Genomic DNA, 20382 nt, shown 5'->3' with positions numbered 1-20382 from the left:
CAAGAAGACTAAGCAGAGGCTCTCTGCCCATTTCTACTTGCCTTGGATGGGAGTAGAAGTGGAGTCCCACTGCAGGACCTGCCCAACTTGTCAGTTGTCTGGCAAGACTGGAGGGAGTGTCATGGTCCCACTACAGCCATTGCCAGTGGTTGGCACACCGTTTGAGAGGGTGGGCATCGACATTGTCGGTCCCCTTGAACCTCCCACTTCAGGTGGACATTGGTTCATCCTGGTCTTGGTTGATCATGCCCCAGGTACCCTGAGGCTATACCCCTTCAGACTGTTACTGCCAAGGTGGTTGCCAGCGCTCTCCTGGGCATTTTTACCTGTGTTGGATTCACTAAGGAGGTTGTCTCTGACAGAGGATCCAACTTCATGTCTAGTTACATGAAAACCATGTGGAAAGAGTGTGGGGTAACCTACAAGTTCTCCACCTCTTACCATCCCCAGACCAATGGTCTGGTTGAGAGTTTTAATAAAACTCTGAAAGGCATGCTAGGCACTTTGGAAGAGCCCCTAAGGAGGAAATGGGATCTCCTCCTGCCATGCATGCTGTTTGCTTATAGAGAGGTACCTCAAGAGGGTGTTGTTTTCAGCCCCTTTGAGTTACTCTTTGGACATCCCGTGAAGGGGCCCCTTGCCTTGATCAGAGAAGGTTTGGAAGCCACCCCTCCTGGTCCCGCCAAGTAAGTGGGGGACTATGTGTTAGGCCTCAGACGGAGGATGACACAGATGATGGGTCAGGCAACAGCAAATCTCAAGGCCAGCTAGGAATTGAACAAGTACTGGCATGACCATAAAGCCTTGCAAGTGGATTGGACTCCGGGACAGGAAATCCTTGTGATGGAGCCTACCAAGCCTAGAGCTTTGGCAGACAAGTGGACTGGACCCTTCAGGATAATCTCCAAGATGGGCAAAGTCAATTATCTGGTTGGCATGGGAATCCCTGGGGTAGCCCCTCAGGTATTCCATGTTAACAGGCTTAAGCCTTTCCACGGTCGAGCAGAAGTCTCAAGTCTCTTGCTAGCTTCAGAGCAAGAATAGGATGAGAGTGAGCCCCTTGCTGATTTGCTGCATACCAACCCTCAGGATGGCTCAGTGGAGGGAGTGCATCTCTCTCCCGATCTGATGACAGAGCAGCAGAGGGCCTGCAGGGCTTTGCTGCAGCAGTATGCCTCTCTGTTTCCACTGACACCAGGCCTTACACCGTGGTGTAGGCGCAGAATTGATACTGGTGACAGTTTGCCTGTCAAAAGCAGGTACTACCGTATGTCAGATACAGTTAAGAACCACATCCAGGATGAGTTTGCCAAGATGTTGGATCTGGATGTTATTGAACCCTCAGCGAGTCCCTGGTCCAGTCCCGTGGTCCTTGTCCCCAAGGCAAGTTCCCAGGCAGGGACCAAGGATTGGAGGTTCTGTGTGGACTACCGAGGAGTCAATGCCGTCACCAAAACTGACGTGCACCCATTGCCCAGGGCTGATGACCTCGTGGACACCATAGGCGCTGCCAAATTTGTGAGCATCTTTGACCTTACTTCAGGCTATTGGCAAATAGCTCTGATGGACCGTGCCAAGGAAAAGACAGCGTCCTCAACACCCGAGGGACTCTACCAGTTTAGGGTCATGCCTTTTGGGTTGAGGAATGCCCCTGCCACCTTCCAGAGCCTACACTCAGTGGGCTGGAGGCCTTTTGTGTGGCCTTTTAGATGACATTGCTGTCTACAGTTCCACCTGGGAAGAGCATTTTACACATCTGGATAAGGTGTTGCAGGCCTTGAAAAGGGCTAACCTCACTATCAAGGCCACCAAGTGACGGATAGCTCAGGGGAAAATCATGTATCTTGGTCATGAGGTAGAAGGGGGTCAAATCCAACCTCTCCCCAGTAAAGTACAAGATGTAGATGACTGGGAGACTCCCACTACTCAAACCCAGGTGAGAGCCTTTTTGGGCCTCACTGGGTATTGTTACAATTTCATGGCGGACTATGGAACCATAGTTGCACCCCTGACAGCACTTACTTCACCCAAACAGCCTAGGAAGGTTAATTGGACTGAAGACTGTGAAAGGGCCTTTGATGGCTTGAAATAAAGTCTGTGTACGGCACCTGTGTTGTGTGTGTCTGACTACAGCAAACCCTTTATCGTCCAGACGGATGCCTGCGACACCGGAATTGGAGCTGTCTTGTCCCAGTTAGATGACAATGGGGGGGAACACCCGATCATATTCATCAGTAGACAACTCAAGGGTAGAGAACTTAGGTGGGCTACTGTTGGAAAGGAGTGTTTCAGTGTAGTTTGGAGCCTTAGGCGTTTTAGGCCCTACCTTACGGGGTCTACCTTCAAGGTCCAAACAGATCATAAGCCCCTGAAGTGGCTTATGCAGATGAAGGGTGAGAACCCGAAACTGCTCAGGTGGTCCATTAGCGTGCAAGGGCTAGACTTCACCATAGACCATAGACCAGGGAAGAGTCACGATAATGCAAATGGCCTTTCCAGAAGGTATGTTGACCGTCTGGAGGAGGGTGTCTATCTCGTGGGAGATTAGGCACCCTAACCTCAGTCTGGGGGGGGCGACTGTGACGCTGGAAATGCATTGGAGGAACAAGGCCTCCCTGTCCTTGTTCTGTAGTCCTTTTTCATTTGTGTTCTGTATTGTTTTCTGCCCAGGAATCCATGTGGGACTCCTGGCCGTGCAGCTCTTCCTGTTTTTGGTTTGGTGTACAGACCCACAGGATACCCTTATGGCACCCATGGGTGAGGGTGCAACCCTGTGCCCCTAGTGTATGTTTTTGGGCACCTATGTGTGGCCCACAGAGCAGGGTATGGGCCGGTGGCAGTTCCATGCTGAATTTGACAGGTGCTCTAAGTATCCTCCATTTTGGGATACCCAGGCCCTGCCATTGGAATCAGTTGATTCTTGATAGGAAACAAGATGGCCCCTGTGGCCTCTTGCTTTCTATTGCCGGTTACCTTGTTTTCCCAAAGTCCTAGGAAGCCCTGACTCTGTCCCTTCCCCCTGACCGGCTGTTGGGTGGAAGTTCCATATATGGTGTTGTTGTGAAGTCCAGGCCAGACTGGCTGGAGCCTTCCCAGTGACCATATGTTGTGGGTACACCCTGTGGGTGGGACCTGGGTGAATGGAGTGTGTGACCAATATGCACTTCTTGTTGTGGATGTCTGGTTTCTGGTGTTTGGCACAATGACTGAGACAGCCTGCCCAAAACTGGTATGAATGCAGTGTGGAGTGATGAATGGCTGGGTACTTGTCCCAATACACATAATTTGTTGTGAGTGTCTGGAGAGAAGTGAATGGCCTGAATGCACTATGTGCCTGATTGGCTGCCTGCATGAATGCCCTTCTAACCGATTGGTTGCCTGAGTGTGACGCAGCAGAATGAATGGGAGATCAACTAGTATATCTGGGGCCCACTCACTGTTAGAATTCGTGTTCAGAAGCTGAAGAGAAACTGGAGTTGAAACTGAAGCTTAACCTTGAAACCCTGCTGAAAGACAAGTCTTGCTGCTGCTCTACTTCACCAATATGAAAGCTGCTGTGTCTCTAAGGACTGACCCAGAGAGGACCTGGTTAGGCGCCCTCTTCCCGAGCTACAATGGACCATCGTGCACCAGCTGATCTTTTCCAAAGCTCCCTGGTAGACAGACCTACAACAGGCTGCCGACCGGAGACGGGGACCTGACACTGTTGTCCATCACCATCGACAACCGCCGTCGCTGACCGGAGCCGCTGTGCCCCCTATGCCTAAGTAACATTTGATCCAAGGGCGCTCTTGCCTGCACCGTCGACCGCTTTGTTTCACCAGAGAAAGTCGAGGCTGCTGACACGCCGAGGAGCATCCACCGGTGGGTTTCCTGCCACCTGAAGACCACAGAGACACTGGACGACTTTCTAGGCCACAGTTCTTCAAATCTCTTTGCGATCCTGATCTATCGTCACCGAGGTGCCCCGCACGCCTCTTCCTTGCAGGACGCCAATGCTCCGTCATCGACGAGCACCTCTAGGAACGAAGCAAATACCTCACCGTCGTCGTTCAACCCTTTTTCCTCGTGGGATCTCGACGATCCGTGGCTCCTGCTTTAAAGGGAGCTGCTCAAGAAGAATCCGTCGATGACCCGACGACAATCTCTGCTATTCCAGGTACATTGGGGTTGTAGAACTATCTTAGCAGGAAATAAGACTTCTAGATCAATATATGGACTGGGCTTGTGATATATCTTTACTTTACAGGTTGCCCAGGTGGGGGGATCGCCACACAGAACTGTGTTTAACGGTAGAGGCCAATATTCTGCCAATTGTTCTACCAACTGCTTTCCTCCTATGCCTATTGTTGGTTGCCTTTATTAAGTGATCTGTGTGACATTTAACCAGAGTATAGTTGATGAACTTTAATGAGATCTGATAATAATTGTGGTACCACTTTAGAACTGTATATATTTGCCATTGTATATTCACCGAGCACAAAGTGAGTTATTGTCATAGTGTACATAACCTTGAATATTAATTATATAAAAGACTGTGTTTTAACTAATATAGTGTGTGGACATTCCTTTGTGGGGGCTTGGGGACTACACTGTACTTAAGAACCAGCGTGCATCCCCTCCTGAGAAGCTAGGCCCTGATTGCTCGTCCATTGCTACCAACAATAGAGAATCTTGGCTGGGGTCCTCTGTGCCTCTCCTCAGCCATATAGAGAGCAGGAGTACAGACACCCTCCTCCAGTCTTTACAAACACCACATCAGGTGGTAACCGGATGGTGTATGCGACCTTTCCTTGCTACTCCCATTAGAGGGTTGACCAATGCCGATTCTGTGTCAGGTGTTTCGGAACTGACATGCATAAATATGTAGCTTCTTTGATGGCTAGTGTGTCTTTTATTTCTTGCCAACTGGAGGCACGGCTGATGAGGTCCAAGAAGCACGAAGAGGACGACAGTACAGAGACCAACGAAAATTACTTATCACCACCACAGCTTTACCCTGGGGACTCGGTGCTCTTAAGGAACTTTGTGCGTACGTGGTACACACCCAGGTTTAGTTGCCCCTATAAGGTGCAGGAAGCAACCTATTGAGCAGTAAAGATACCCGGGATGCGGGTATGGAACTACAATCGAGACATGAAACCCTGTCATGCAGAGACATCTCCCAGCTGTGAAGAAGACTGAGGTGATTTGAGGTAAGGGGAAGAAGCAAATACCAAACCAAGAGAAAGACAAGCAGAAGATTTGCAACAAAGACTTACACACTTTAGAGCAAGAGAGTTAGGAAAAGGACTTTTCGTACATCCAGATTAAGCATACTCAGACTCATTAAGAGTTAGGCGATAAGTGGTTAAATTGACAGTAACTGAGTTACTGCCAATTTTACCTCCATGCCAAATTATGAGTTTGGTTTTGAGTGGAGGATTTACCTCCAGCAAAACCCAGCAGGTAAATCTTTCCACTCAATGGTGTAAAATTGGCAGATCTACCACAGCGGTAACTCCGCCATGGTAATCACACAAAAAAGCACTATTGGGTCCCATGGACCCAAAATAAATGGGGAATTACACCACCACCACTTGTAATCAGGCGGAAATTCCACCTGACCAAGTACCGGTAACAGTAATTCCTCAGGGCTATTTATAGGAGAATTATTTACCTCAGGTGTTAAAAGCGCCATGGCGCTAAGGGACCTCGTACTCAGGCGGTAAGGGTCGGCGCTGTTAACGCTGCCGTTAACCCCTTACCGCCTGGGTCGTAATGAGGCCCTATGTATGATACGAACATGTGAGCTTAGATATTCATGGGACTAGGAAGATTGCCCAGTTTGCAATTGCTTGCATATGTTATGTTGAACACTGTTGGAAGTTTTGTTTACTTGCATATGTTATGTTGAACACTGTTTGAAGTTTTGTTTCTGTATAAAAAGGGAGGAGTGTGATATGGCGTGAAGACACGCAGTGACATGGCACGTTACTGCGTACCGGAATAAATACATCGCCACGCTAGGCCGCAAGGCAGTCAGGAGCGGGGACCAGTAAAGGCACCACCTTGTCTGTGTCTTCACTTGTGCAGGGAAGTCTGGCATACCCGCGTACAGGCCCCTTCTGTGTGTGATCACAGTCACACACAACACATAGGTGCTCCCCCTTGCCTCAATAAGGGTGTGTTCAGTAAAAGCGTGGCCTAAACGGAATGGGAAAGTGTATCCTTTTCATTTCGCATCATCGTTTATTAAAATCATTGAGCCGACCATGCAGAGGCTTGATGGTGCTTTCAGTTATCGTTTCCAGCAGTCTCCTGTATCCATTGCTTCCTTTCCAATGTAACCCCAAGATTGCGTGTGCCATACTGTGATATGGTGGGCGGGGAGCAGGGGGGGCGTTGTGCTGCTTTGGGCAGTGTTCTGTTACGCAGCTTTGTTGTCTGGCTTTTGTATTTTAAATGTTTTGAAAGGTTGAAGTTGAACGCTTTGTATTTTCTTGTGCCTTGATACAGCTCCAAGGCTAGAGGCTACATTTTGGTTTTAATCTCCATTCATTCTTCTCAGTTCCCCGTGGGTAGCATAACACAGTCCCAGTTTTTCATAATGAGCGAATGCACATTTTGATTCTGTTGTTAGCTCTCAGCAATCCCTTGTAGTTCCCCTTAATTTTCCTCCGTATGCCTTGTGTCCTTGAACTCCAGTATTCGCAAAACCAGCTGGGACTGCCTTTTGCGCTGTATTGTAGTACCCTTTTAACTCTATTCTAGTACCTTTTTAACTGCAGATACCTTACAAGAGTTTAATCAAGATTTCTGTTTGACTGACGAATAGGGCTGTAAATAAAACGAGGCGTTGTTATTACCCAACTCACCATACCCATGTTATCAACCGCGTGGGCATTAAAGAGCGTGAGTTTCGTTGCAGCAGTTGGCTCAAGCCACAAAGATATCAACATGAGAACATTAGGTCTGCACGGGCGCAGACGTTTGAAAGAGCCTTAAATAATCCTCATTTGAAGGGTTGTAACAAATATAGTCTTTGGAAAAACGGTTTTGCAATGTTATTATTGAACTTAAGCAGAAAAAATGGAGACACCTGTGAGAATTAACTGGGGGAAAAGGACAATAAAGATTTTGAGGTGTCAGGCGCTAGTGCCCATGTAGCTATGTTTATTTATTGGACTCTGGAACTTGCAAAGCTGCATTTTCAACCGGACAATTACAACTACAAGTTCCAGAATGCAAAAAATAAAATTAAGTCTCTCATGCCTGCCATATTTGGAAGTGTTATAAATAGCAACTCTGACCAGATTTTAAAAAGGAAAGTTTAATTCGTAAACTGGAAAACGTGTCATTGTTCATTGGCAGATATGGGAATATGGACATACTAAGAATACATGATTTGCTGGTGATAAAGTAACTAGGCCTAATGAGGGGCTTTAGTGACGAGAGTTGGGTATCCAGGTTAAACAGTAGACTACTTAGCAGCTCTAATGAAGTCCACTGCCTAAATGTGTGAACTATGGACCAAAAAGTATGTGATTTGGGAGACTTGGCGGTTCTCAAAGTCAGTGGATAATGGGGCGACAGTGGTGTGAGGTATTGGAGGATCTCCTGATCACCCTCCCTTGGTCCCTGTCCTATGGCAGGGGAATGTCACAAGAGAAATGCATGCAGGACCCCTCCCCGACTGAAGGAGCCTGAAGGCCCTTCTGGACCTGCAACCAGACCCAAAGTCCCCAAGAAAAAATAAATAAAAGCATCGATCAATCAGCCAGCAGTTTTATCCACAATATATTTTTAAAACTTATACTGTTGTTGAAAAACATCACACGGTAACCAAGAGTTCAAAGGCTCAGCAAAATACCTAGAAGTCATGCATGCCTGCATGTGCAATATTGCCTGTTCGTGGTTTTACAATAGCATTCTTACCCATGAATGATACAAACTTACCAACCCAATATTTACCTTCAGAATGTTCCCTCGCAAAGGTTACAAAGTTGCACATTGACCCAGATCAACAGCACCACCTGTATCTTCTGGCTTCATTGTGATATTCCACTCTTCTTGCAGATTATGTAGAATCATGTATTTTGGGAAAAAATAGGATGCTTTATTGGTGTTAAAATGTATTTTATTGACATCTTTCAATAGTGCTGTCGTAAAGATAGCCAAACTTTGCTTGATGGCTCTGGGCGTAAATTCAGTATCTGATTAGATATTTACCTTAGCGGGGAGAGATTCACAGCCATTAGGTGACCTGAAAGCCTGACTTAATGCTCCTGAGTGAAATGGGGGCCATTAAGCAGAATGTGAAATGGGGGCCATTAAGCAGGATGTGAATTGAGGGCCATTAATTAGGGCTTCAGGCACATAATGGGAATAAATACAGCAGCCCATGCGTTCTACGACTATTAACATCCAAAAGTGGGTGATTGGGGCACTTTATTCAGTGGTTTCCTGGAATAAGAAAAAATCAGGAGCAGAGCAGTGGATGTGCAGTGCTGGTTTGTCATGGCAAAGCAGCACCGACCACCAAGGAGAGAGAAGACAGGTAGGCACGTGCCAGCACACTGAGGGAGACGGCAGAGAGTGCTCTGACATATAGACAGGAGAGCGAAGTGGCATAGCAGCAGTTCTGGGCCTTGGTTCCGGGTCCATGAGGATTGCAGCTTCTACGCAAGGTAGCGAGTGAGGAGATAGCAGGGCAGAAGGAGGAGGCTGGCGGGACACAGAGGATGGGAGTGCAGAGAGGGAATTTCTTTTTTGCCCAGTCGATCATGAATGAAAATTCAGAGGAAATACCAGCGGGTAGCAGTCAGAATTTTCTGGGCCAGTCAGAATGTTCTAAAAGATGTGCTAATACTTTCTTTTTCTGGTAAATGTTCCACTCGTGGTCTTACTTCTAAAAAGTACTCAAAGTGTTTGGTGTTTCTTCCTTTGTTGTGGTTAATACTTTCGTAAAGAGCTTCAGTTCACTTTTTTGAAGAGCAAGTCATACAATTCCAATACCTAAAATTTTAGAAGTCAGTCCATTTTTGGGGGGAAGTCAAAATACACCATGCTTACCATATCAGGAGTCATGACTTATGTGGCAAAACAAATGGAAGTCACTAAGACAAAAGGTCGAATTTGCTTGTCTCTGTCTTAATTTTGAGAACAAAATAGAAGGCAAAGTAGCAAGAGAATTTGTAAAAATCCCATTCTGACCATAGGGAATGAAGGGAAGTGTATCTGGGAGACAGTCATAGAAAATAAAAATTCTGTCAGCATGAGGAATCATAACTCAAGACGTAGTTTAAACACAGTGCAATCGATGCGATGGACTTCCTGTTCCTAATTTTGTTTCTCTGTATGCTTATTTTGGCCTTAAAAAATCAAAGGGTTTGACTGCAGCACTGCTCGTGTATCTGTATCCCTTCCAATTGTTTCAGAATCATTTGTAGTGGTTGTAGATGGTCCTTTTCCCATTCGCTTGCCATAGAATTGTGTTTGTTTTGGGATACGCTCTTCTTCGAACCAGAGTAAACCCAGTCCAATTTTCAATAATTGATATCCACCTTAAACATACAAATCTTGGTTTTTAGGAGGTCCACTTTGTAAGATTTAATTAAGAGACCTAAATCTTGCAAACTTTTCTTGCATTAAATCAATCATTCTAGTGGTTCCCTGTGATTATTTTTCCAGTTTTGATTTCAACCACTATTATTCCATATTACTGGAAAATTGCTGGGTGGTAAACAAGAGCAAGCCCATGAAGCATTTATTAAGCACTTTTTGGAATTGAATTACAATCTGTCTCCTGGCACTTTATGATTATCACATCTAACCTTAAGTTAATTTGTCACTTAACGAGATACTTTAAGAGGCATTTGACTTCTTTTCAGAGTGACATTATGGAGTGGGAACAAACAGCTTGTGATTCAATGGCAAATGGTGCTCAATAAATACAAGTTTATTTAGTTATTGGTAGGTTATACCACTCTACATGCCAGTCTTGACCTCACAAGTTTAAAGATAATATAATTGGCAGTGGTTAAGTGCTCGCCTATGAAGCAAATACATTGTGGGACCTGTGCATTTATGATACGCATACACACTACTGTGTAAAGGAAACTTCATGTAGTCCTTTGGGGGTTGAGGGTCTTAAATGAGTAAGGCAAAATGAGTTCTATACAATGAAATTTCAGGGGGCCTCTTTCCTGAGTGAGTCAAATTGCTTTTTGGAACATTTAGTCCTCCGGAGCCCCTGCATTATGGTAGGTGTTAGGAAAGATTTCATAATTGTATGTAATTTTCCCTTCATGTGTCAACCCCCAAACTGTTTTCTGCTGTTTAGACACCATTGACTGACTTTGCCAGAGAAGCACAGCCTTCAGCTGCATTCCTCTGGGCTTTCGCTCACTTTTTATGGGGAAACTGACATACCCTTAAGACAGTCAGTACTGGGAGACTTTGTTTCCCTTAGTCCTTTCCTCATGTTGCAACTTTTGTGCAACATGTAACTAGTGTGCAATGTATATTACCATACAGCACACTTGGGTCTATAGTCATTTCCAAAGGCCCTAGATACTCTCGCTGGACTTTTTATGAACTGCGCAGATGTCTCATGGACAGGACAGGTGGCAGCTATCTTTTTCCATTAATCTTAACCCTTTCCTGCCATGTTAACTGTGTTTACCGCATTTGGCACAAATAGGTGGCCTGGTTCCAAAATGGCCATGACACGAGGTTCTTTGTCCTGTCCTTTGGCCATCTTGACCTTTCACCTTCCCCAGGCCGAGTTGATCCGGGCCAGTCCTTATTTGGTCATGCACTTTCCCGCGAAACCCAATGCTTCGCGGGCTTCTGCATGCCTTGTGTGTGTGCCCCCAGGATGTGGGCTGGAACGTCTGGTTCCAAACGACATCCTGGGTGCCAGAGATTCTGGAGTGCCATGAATGACTGGGACCACTGTGGTCCGTGATTGGTCCACGTATGGAGTGTGTGTTTGTGAGCAGATCTCCCATTGGGTCCTCTATGTTTTGGCGTGAAGGGAACTTAGGATAAGAGAAGGCTGATAACACCCCTACCATGTCGATCTCCTGAGTTCTCACTGAACAAAGGATAGGATCCAAGTATCCTGCAACTACGAAGCTGAGTCTAGGAACCGCTGGTGACCCGCTGGAAGGTTTGGCACCCTGAGCCCGCTGTCGTCCCGTGGGACCCCTCTGCATTTGGTCATCCTAGAAGGTCTGCGAATACGCTTCGACCCTTTGGAATAGTGGGACCAACTATTCTCAGCACCTTCATCAAACCCTGCAAGTAAGCTTTCTCGGAAGTGTCCCTGGGCCAACCAGTGGGCTGACCAGCTTACCCAGTTGCTTTGCTCTGTCAATGCTGCTATTTCGAGGAGGCCCTCTAAACTTGGTATACTGCTAGCTTAGTGTCCCCGGCATCCTCACACCGAATTTCGTACACTTGGCATTCCCAGGTCTGAAGTTAGACGAGTGCGCCAGGACCAGAGTAAACGCGGTTACCGTGTTGCCCTGCCGCAGCAAAGTCCTTTGCAAGTCTGCTGCATTTGTGACCCTCTTGCCCCTGAAGCCTGCTGCAGTGAAACTGGGTCGACTCATCCGCCCTGAGTGGAGAAATCGCCACTGTCCCGTTTGGGGAATCATCGCTGTATCTCAGGAACTGAAAGGTGCCAAGACGTCTTTTTTGCTGCATTCGTACCTGCAAGCAAAGTGGACTGACCTGCCGTATTTTGGGTCCACTTGTGCCGGGGCCCGGTGAGTACACAATATGCCAACTGGTGGCCCCTAGCACAAGGGCCCATTTTTATGCACAAGTTTCCCCTGAGGCCCCTCTCCTTTCCACTGCTATTGCGAAATAGCGATTTCATCCCGAACTCTCAAACTGCCTCTGGTTCAAGTGGAGGTCCCTCTTGAATAGTGGGAACCTGTTCTGCATCGCCTCATCCATCTTCCCGAGCTGCAAGAGACCCCTGAAGATATCCTATTCTGCCCATTGGAACAACCGCGTGCGCCTGCATTGCATGTACTATTGAGCACAAGGCTCCTCTCTTCTTAGGGCTTGGAATGCCTCTTAGTTATGTGTATTGTCGATGTCAAAGGGGCCTAAACACTATCTGCACTGCCTGTTTCCTTCCCCTCTAGGTTGTCGACATATTTTGTGCATATAATCCTTTGGTCCCCAATGGACTTGTATATACATTGTATTGATAGAGTTGTGTTGGTTTACTTAGTGTTACTGTGATTCTTTTGCTATGGTCTATGTTACAAAGGCCTTGTAATAAATGTGTCTATATTTTTGATATAACACCTGTCTGGAGTAATTTGTAAGTGTCCTTGCTTTGTGTGCTCATTGAGGTCCTTCATTCATCCTCCTGAGACTTAGTCTTGACCGCCTGCCATAGCTACCCTGATTGGTCTGGTTTGTCCAGAGATTACCCTGTTCAAGAAACTAGGCTGGCCTTCTGAACCTCTGCCCACCAGGTCAGAGTTCAGAAATCCATCTTAACAGTAGGCATAATGCAGTGTGGGAGACATATTTCCATGGAGGTATCTGTACTGAATAAGGCAGAATGCATCATTTGAGATGTAGTCCTGTGAGACCTATGTACTGAGTGAAGGGGCATGTGGTGGGAGAAACTGCACGTGTTGACTTCACTTATCAAATGAGGCAAAATCTGGAACTTAATGGCTATATCTGGGTATATAAGTCACGTCCTGGATATATGCTGGCTTTAGATGGGCATATATGGCTTCATATGTAATGTCATGTTGCAGGTATTTTATAGAGTTCTCATCTGCCATTGGTAGGGTCACGATCAAAGTCGAACAGTGAACAATAAGGGCCTGATTCACAGAAGCGTTTTATAATGGTGCAATCCCATAGGAAAACGCTCTGTAATTCAGGCCCTAAATGTCATGCAGTTAAACTCTGCAGAATGCACACATTTGGCATATTTATACTTTACAAAAGGGCATTAACATAACATTGCAAGAAGCAGAATAGCAAAGCAAACTAGCAGTATGATGTAGCTGTCCCTGGTACCTGACAGCATTAGTATACCATGCTTGGGATATACACAGTTGGATATGTCAGTTGCCAGTGCATGGTGCTTGTATGGCCACACTATATTACAACCTCATGCACTGCACGCTAAGTTGTGCTGCACTTGGAATGTATGTGATGCGTCAAAGGGCAGTCTAACCAGAACCCCCAGTCAATTGAGTACATATCGTGGGCCGTAATTGTACCCAATTGCATAGCATAACCTGGCAAAACATGACAGAGTCTAACATTGTGTAATAGAGACATACATAAGAGATGCATAAAGGGTATAACTAGTATCATTGGCAGATAGCATAGAACACACATGACCAATGGAGATGTTTCAACATCTTTATTTTTTCAACATCAGTATGACGGTTTTGAGAAATTCCTATTTGGTGAGGAATCAACTCAATGGAGAGATACAACAGTAACAAGGGGGTGAATAAAGAACACAGCAAGTTCAGTGAAGGGCCTATTCAAAAACGATTTAATGTCCTGAGTTGAATACCTGTTCTAATTCAATCTCCTAGTGGTGTCTGCTCAAAACAGAGTGGTGCAAGTCAATCACAGTCATTGGGATATTTAGTTGCCTGAGCCCACCTCTTTTTCTTCGCCTTGGTAAATAGTCTTGGTCTTTGTTTTAAGATGATGCAATGATATTAAGACTGAAAGTGGGCAAAACCCTGACTAGTGCCCCTCTTACGCTAAGGCATTATAGAGTCTGGTTTTGTGCCAAAACATGCAAATTCCCTTTTGCTGTGGCTGTTATATTGTGTTTGTGTGTAGGAATTCTCCCACCAACCTGAGTACTTGTGGGTATGATTTTCTCGCACCCTATCTGGGTACTCTAAGGTTTCGAGATTCTTTTTTGTGTTGGAGGGCTTAAAGCTGCCATAAAGATCTGGGAAAGAGGCCAGAGCTGTCTTCTCCTTGACTGTTATTCTCAAGGCCTGGTTCGTGCTAACCTTTGGGGTCAGGTTCCTAGCAGGCTCTTGTAAATAGGTCTACCAGAGAACTGGGGTTTGTGCTACACAATCACTGTTTAGCAGAGTACCCAAGGCCCAACAAACCCTCCCCCTGCAATAACGGAGGACTTAACCAGGGGCAAGTTAGAACTGTCCTTTATTTTCCAAACAGACACAGATCATACAGGAAATCAACAGTCTCCAGCAATCACAGCTCCTGAGCCTGTGTCAGGGGTTTTTGTAAGAAGATGTCACCACAACTTAGAACCATTCCCCAAACTCCTATGAGTCCATACTATTGTGTGGCTGGGGGGGTATTGCCTATAGAAGGCACCTATAGAAGTTAGCTAACTGATCCTAACACATAAGGTGGTCTCACCTGAGACTTCTGCCAAAACTATCTATTTCATTGTTGCAGGGTTGTGGGCCTACCATTGGCCCTTGCTCATTACCCTCCACCCTAGGCTTTCTGTTCCCTTATTGCCTGGAGCGGGTCTCCTCAAGCCTCGGACTCTGTTCTGTTCTCAGCACTCTCTGTACCATTCCAAGGTAGTGAGAAAGACTATGGGTTCCCATTGTTGCCACTGGTATAACCACCTCACCTTTGAGAGTGCCTGCGGGTCGCAACGTTGTTAGACAACACATGTATCAGTTCTTGTCTGCTTCACTGGGAACTGCTCCTCTTCCCACCAGGGGTAAATGGCTATCGGTCGGCTTGGCCAGATCACGTGGGTGAAGACTGAAAAAGTGAGCTTTTTGGCTTGCTTTTAGTAAGGAATTATTCATCTATTTTGCAGGTGGCACCCTGTCCCTGGAGCCAGGAATGTTCTGCTTGTCTCTGACCTTGTCTGTGAGCACCAGCCCTGGGCAGTGCAGTGCAAAATCTGTTTTCCTTCATCCCTTATTTTGAGACCTGTGGCTTCATGCAATCCTGCTATAGTCATGCTATGAATTCTAAATGTCTACATTGTATCTTTCTCATTGTGGGTTAGTGGTACTTGGCTCTTCCAGGTTCCTTAAACGACCCTGTAGCTCTAAATGATTAGTTGCAATAAGTGGCTGCAAGCTTGCTATGCATCTCTTGCTTTCTTGCGTTTCTGCGTTTTGCTAATGAAAAGGAAAGGCTTCTGACAGTATATGTATCTGTCCTCTATCTACAGAACTGTGTAGTAAGGATGTTCTTCGTGTGTGCATGTGTGTGTTCGTGTAACTTCGTGCAGGGATGCAAGTTTGCTTCGTGGCTAATGTTACTATGTTGTGGTGTCTCTAATGACATCAGCACAGCTGGAAATGTATCATCAGTCAACCTGGTCAGGTGTTGAGGCACCTGTATCCACGAAGACGTCAGCTGGATAGGGTTTGAATGGTTCTCTAAGAGAATATCTGCTCACATATGTGGAAGACACTGGCCCTTCTGGGGGCTGGCCTCTGTCAGTTTCTTGCTCTTCAGGCTGTCATGCATCTAGGGGTCAGGAGCGCCATTCCGGGAACCCTCTCTTCAGTCCCCCCCGTGGTTGACCTGTCGACCACATCTCCAAACCTATTAGCCATAGCTCTTGGGAGCCATATCGTCATTACTCCTCCAAGGTGTCCATAGTAGTTGGCGATGTCATCCAAACTCCATGTAATGCAACTGAATTCTCCTTCCCTGATGCACCACACCCATCTCGCCTAGTATTTCTTGTAGTCAACGGGATCATCGAATATTATCATCTCGGGCAGGAACAATGGGCACTCCTATATCTGTGTCCTTATTTTACTTATTTATTCTACTATCTTGTCTTCCTCACAATTTGTATCTAGTACTTTCATCCCTATTGTTTTCACTGTTGTTTTGCGGCATTGCGTGATGCGATCTTAATCACACGTAGTGCTACTAGTACCAATATAAGTGCTCCTAGTAATACCTTTAGTCCGTCTTCCATCCATGTTGGCATCCATGAAAATATATACAGCAGCCAGCTTTGATCTTTTCCTGCGCCCTTCGCTTCCTCCTCCAGTGTGGTAATTGCTTCTGTTAGTGTGCCATTTGCTTCATCGTTTGCTGGCTCAAATGTACAGCAAGAAGATCCAATCTTGGTGCAAACTCCTCCTTTCTTTGCTGTCAGAAGGTCCAGAACATATCTGTTCTGAAGGTCCATCAACCATACTGATTGGAGCTCTTCTTTCATCGTGTTGAAGCCATTTACCATTGAATTTATTATCTGCATCAGCTACCATCTCGTTATCTGTAACAATTTGGCATTTGTGTATGTCTGCATAGCTAGAACTACTGACACAAAGAACATTTCCATCCTACTGAACAATCAGCATTCAGGTGGTATGTTGTCCATAGAAGCTTCTGATGCTGACACTTAGTTCTGCCTCTTCACCCTACTCACTTCTACTGACCTCTTCTTTCTTCTGGCATCATCCATCTCAGGGAAATCATTGATGTCTTTTTGTGGAACCACTTGTGCCGGCGTATTGATGTACACTAGTGAGCATACACCTCACCAGTTGGGTGGCAACTTTTCATACATTTTAGTTCTGCACGCCCAATACCATTAAAACTGCCGTCCCAACCTTCATGCCTGCTTGCAGTCTTTGTTATCTCCAAGTTTTACTGCTGCATCATTCTGGAAACATAATGCTGCTTTCTTCAGTGGTATTGTAGGTATTGATCCAGCTTCGTTTTCCACACAAGTCAGTAACTTTGCACTCGTGTCCCATTCCTTCAGGCTTTTATTGTTTTCTTCCTGTACTGTGTTTACTGGAACTTGTAGGATCACGTGTGCTTTGTTACCCACTACTCCTTCCTTCCATCCTTCAGCTGTGTACACTTGGCCTTACTCAAGCATTCTGGTTCTCCTCCCATCTCCTTGGGCACCTACTTAGGACACGTTAATTCTTTCACTGTTATTGTTTTGATCTCTCCTTTCTGTGGGCCGTCAGTTATGTATGTCAAGTGTTTTTATATAGCTATCATCATAAGGGAATGTTGCCTTGGACAACCATCTCAATGTTGCCGTCATCCCTTGGAATCTTCCTCGAGTAGTCCATATGGACAGGTACATAAGTCATTGTGCTCTTGCTGCTGATATTTCAGTTGCTACACACGTTCTGGAGGCACTCATTGCATAGGGGATGAGTGAGCTGACATAGCTCTCCCCAGTGGTTTTTTACCTACTTTAGTCATGTGCTTGTACATCAGTGAGATAGAGATCCAGCCCTCCCATGTCTACATCAGCGCTGCGTCTACCCCTCCTTACTGTACTTACAGTGCTTACCTCTCCACCTGACATGGTCATTCCTCCTCACTACATTGGGGTTGTGTAAGTAGGAGTTACAGCTTCATAGCGGATAACAAAAGACATTCACCAAAATATGAGGGTGACAATAAGACACAGGACACACAAGCATTCTTTTAATAATATCACCATTTACTTACTCCTCTTTTAAATCTTGTATAGTTTTGAAGATATTTGTTGACCACTTGCAATGTGCTAGAAAAGGCATTAATGGTATTAGTACTTCATTAATTCAAGCCGTGCGAACGTGGTGTTGGGGCATTGAAAGAGGACTCATTTTTACCAAACTGAGTGTATTCTAGGATCATGAAGTACTGCAAGCACAGAAGGGTTTTCTATATTGGGTACATTTTTGCTAAGTATGCCAGGAAAACACAGAAAAATACATTAGAATTGCGACTTCTTGCGCTGTTTGATCTCCTGACGAATTGAACAAATTGGCCTTGGAAGGTTATGGCATGAGGATCAAGAGGAAGCATTAGACAATGCAATAATAACAGTCGCAACTTACACAATGAATGCTGTCAGTGTGCGGAGAGAAATGTAATTAGCAGACAGTGTGCCCTCACTCACTGAATTTATAGGAAGTCCTTTCCCTATCTCTCTTGCACTGGAGCGAGTAATCATAGGTTGGCCTTTGCTGGGCCGAGATGTTCCCAGGTGATCATTTTGTTCTTCTGTTTGTGGATCATTGGCCCTTTCGATGTTGGTGCTAGGAGAGGCCGCCGCTTTGCAGGGCTTGATGTCCCCTAGATAGTTTCAAGCCTTCTCATTTTGTAGTTTAACGTCTATATCTGTGACCTGTACCACCGTATATGGTCCTGGAAAATGTGGTTTGTACCAACAACGCACAAAGTCTCACAAAAGCACTCTATCTCTGGGATACAACATTGGGGCTTTCAGAAGTTCTTTGTTTGCTTCTGCGTTGTTGTTCCCTTTTTTGTTTCAGGCCTCTCCTGTTGTCCCTGCAGTTGATGAGAACAGCATGGTGTAATCCTGGCTGTCATATCCCAACTAAATATGACAGGGGGACGGCGCCCGTAGGCTGTGTCCACCCAGAGTACACGGGTCTATGTGTATGTCATGTGGTGAGCATAGGAAAATGTGTGCGGATTAGCCACACACATTTTCTGGATTTAATCTATCATTATTCAATTTCTTTGAAAATTTCAAAACAAAAAACGCAGGCAAGTGCACACCCACCATGGGGATGGTCGAATTCCTCACAGCAACTAAACAAGTACTTCAAAGCTTTCTGCGAGATTGATTCATAAAATAAAAGATCTACTCTACTACACCTGGTAAGTGATGAGGTACATGAACTGTTCAACTCGCTACTCAACATGGGGCTTTAAATGACTATATTTCTGCCACGGACGCGCTACGGCATATTTCAAACCTCAAATAAACCCTGATTATGAGCAGTTTATTCGAAGCCAGGCCCAACAACAAGGGGGCGGTTCATTAGATGCATTTTACTCAAGAGCATCTGGCCAGCTATGAAATGGTGGACAGAAATGATGAAATCCAGGCCAGATCCTTCAAGGGTGTGCATCCTACAAGAACCATTGTAGGATGCACACCCTACTGTGGAAGCTACACACATTTCCAGTGTTTTTCTGTGGAAAACACTGGAAATGGACAGAAATCATAACATAGTGGTAGCTAGGGCAACCGCCATGGACAAATCATTTGACAAACACACAGCATTGATAGTACGCCCAGTTGAGCAGAACAATGCCATACAACAAAGGAGGTGGCCAAACATCCCAGCCCAAATGAGAACTAATTATGAAAGGAAATACCATGATCATGAGACTAAAACAACAGTGACATGGTGCATATGCTTGCATTATGGGGGCACCCCACATCACTTGCAAGAACGTGTTCACATGCCGAAGATGCAACTAGCATTACCACTTCACCAAAGTATGCAGTTCCAGACCTGCTACCATTTTCAAGGCCCTCACAAAATCAACAGTGAGAAGGATAGAACCACTGCCAGGGGAGAGACCCCAGGCTGTGGCATACGACTCCAGTGAACACAAAGGCCCTCATTACAAGTCACAGGCAAATCACTACAGTCCCGTTTTTACTTAAAATCATAGATAAAGCTGCATACCTCCAGATTCAGCAGTATCTAGAGACTAATAATCTCTTAGGACTAAGACAATCTGGTTTCAGACCTCTTCATGTCACAGAAACTGCCTTGATAGATTTGAAAATGCAAATCGACCAACTCAAATTTAACAGGCAATGTGCCCTACTACTCCTACTAGACCTTTCAGCCGCTTTCGATTTGGTGGACCACAAAATCCTTTGTAAACATCTGTCCACTGCTGCAAACCTCTTCCAAGAAGCGCCAGACTGGATCCAATCCTTTCTCAACAACAGGTCAATGAAAGTCGTCTCTCCATCGGCCGCTGCTGATCCATCACCCATTACATGTGGAGTACTGCAGTGGTCCTGCGTTTCACCTACTATGTATAATATATTTGCAAAGCCTCTGTTTGATGATCTGGATAATCTGGGTGTCATCTTCACCAACTACGCAGATAACAGCCAGATACTTATACCTCTCTCCCGTAACTATGACAAGGACCTCGCCCTAGTCAATAAAATGTATCTAGTCATTCAGGCATGGATGGCAGTCCATAGCCTATGCCTGAATGATGATAAGACTGAGATCCTGATTTTAGGAGCCTCGATAAACCTCAATAAACGTGGCCATCAATACACATCATTTAACATCAATGGTATTGTCATCAAAGTTGCTAAGGAGACCAAAACATTAGGATTTTACTTGGATTCAACCCTGAACATGTGCAAACGAGTTAATGCGACAGGCTCTGCAACAGCATACATTTGCAAGCTTATTCACGCTTGCAAACCTTACTTATCTACCAAGAGTTGTTTCACACTATCAAGAACAATGATCCTCTCAAAACTTGATTATTGTAACGCCCTCTATGCAGGAGCTAGCAAACATGTCACAAACAAACTCCAAACATTACAAAATAATGCTCTCAGAACAGCACTAAGCATCCCTAGGAGAGAACATATTTCAGAGACCAGAAGAA

This window comes from Ambystoma mexicanum, chromosome 1p, assembly GCF_040938575.1.
Source record: "Ambystoma mexicanum isolate Mex_15411 chromosome 1p, UKY_AmexF1_1, whole genome shotgun sequence".
Lineage (NCBI taxonomy): Eukaryota > Metazoa > Chordata > Amphibia > Caudata > Ambystomatidae > Ambystoma > Ambystoma mexicanum.
This window is presented reverse-complemented; position numbering follows the sequence as displayed.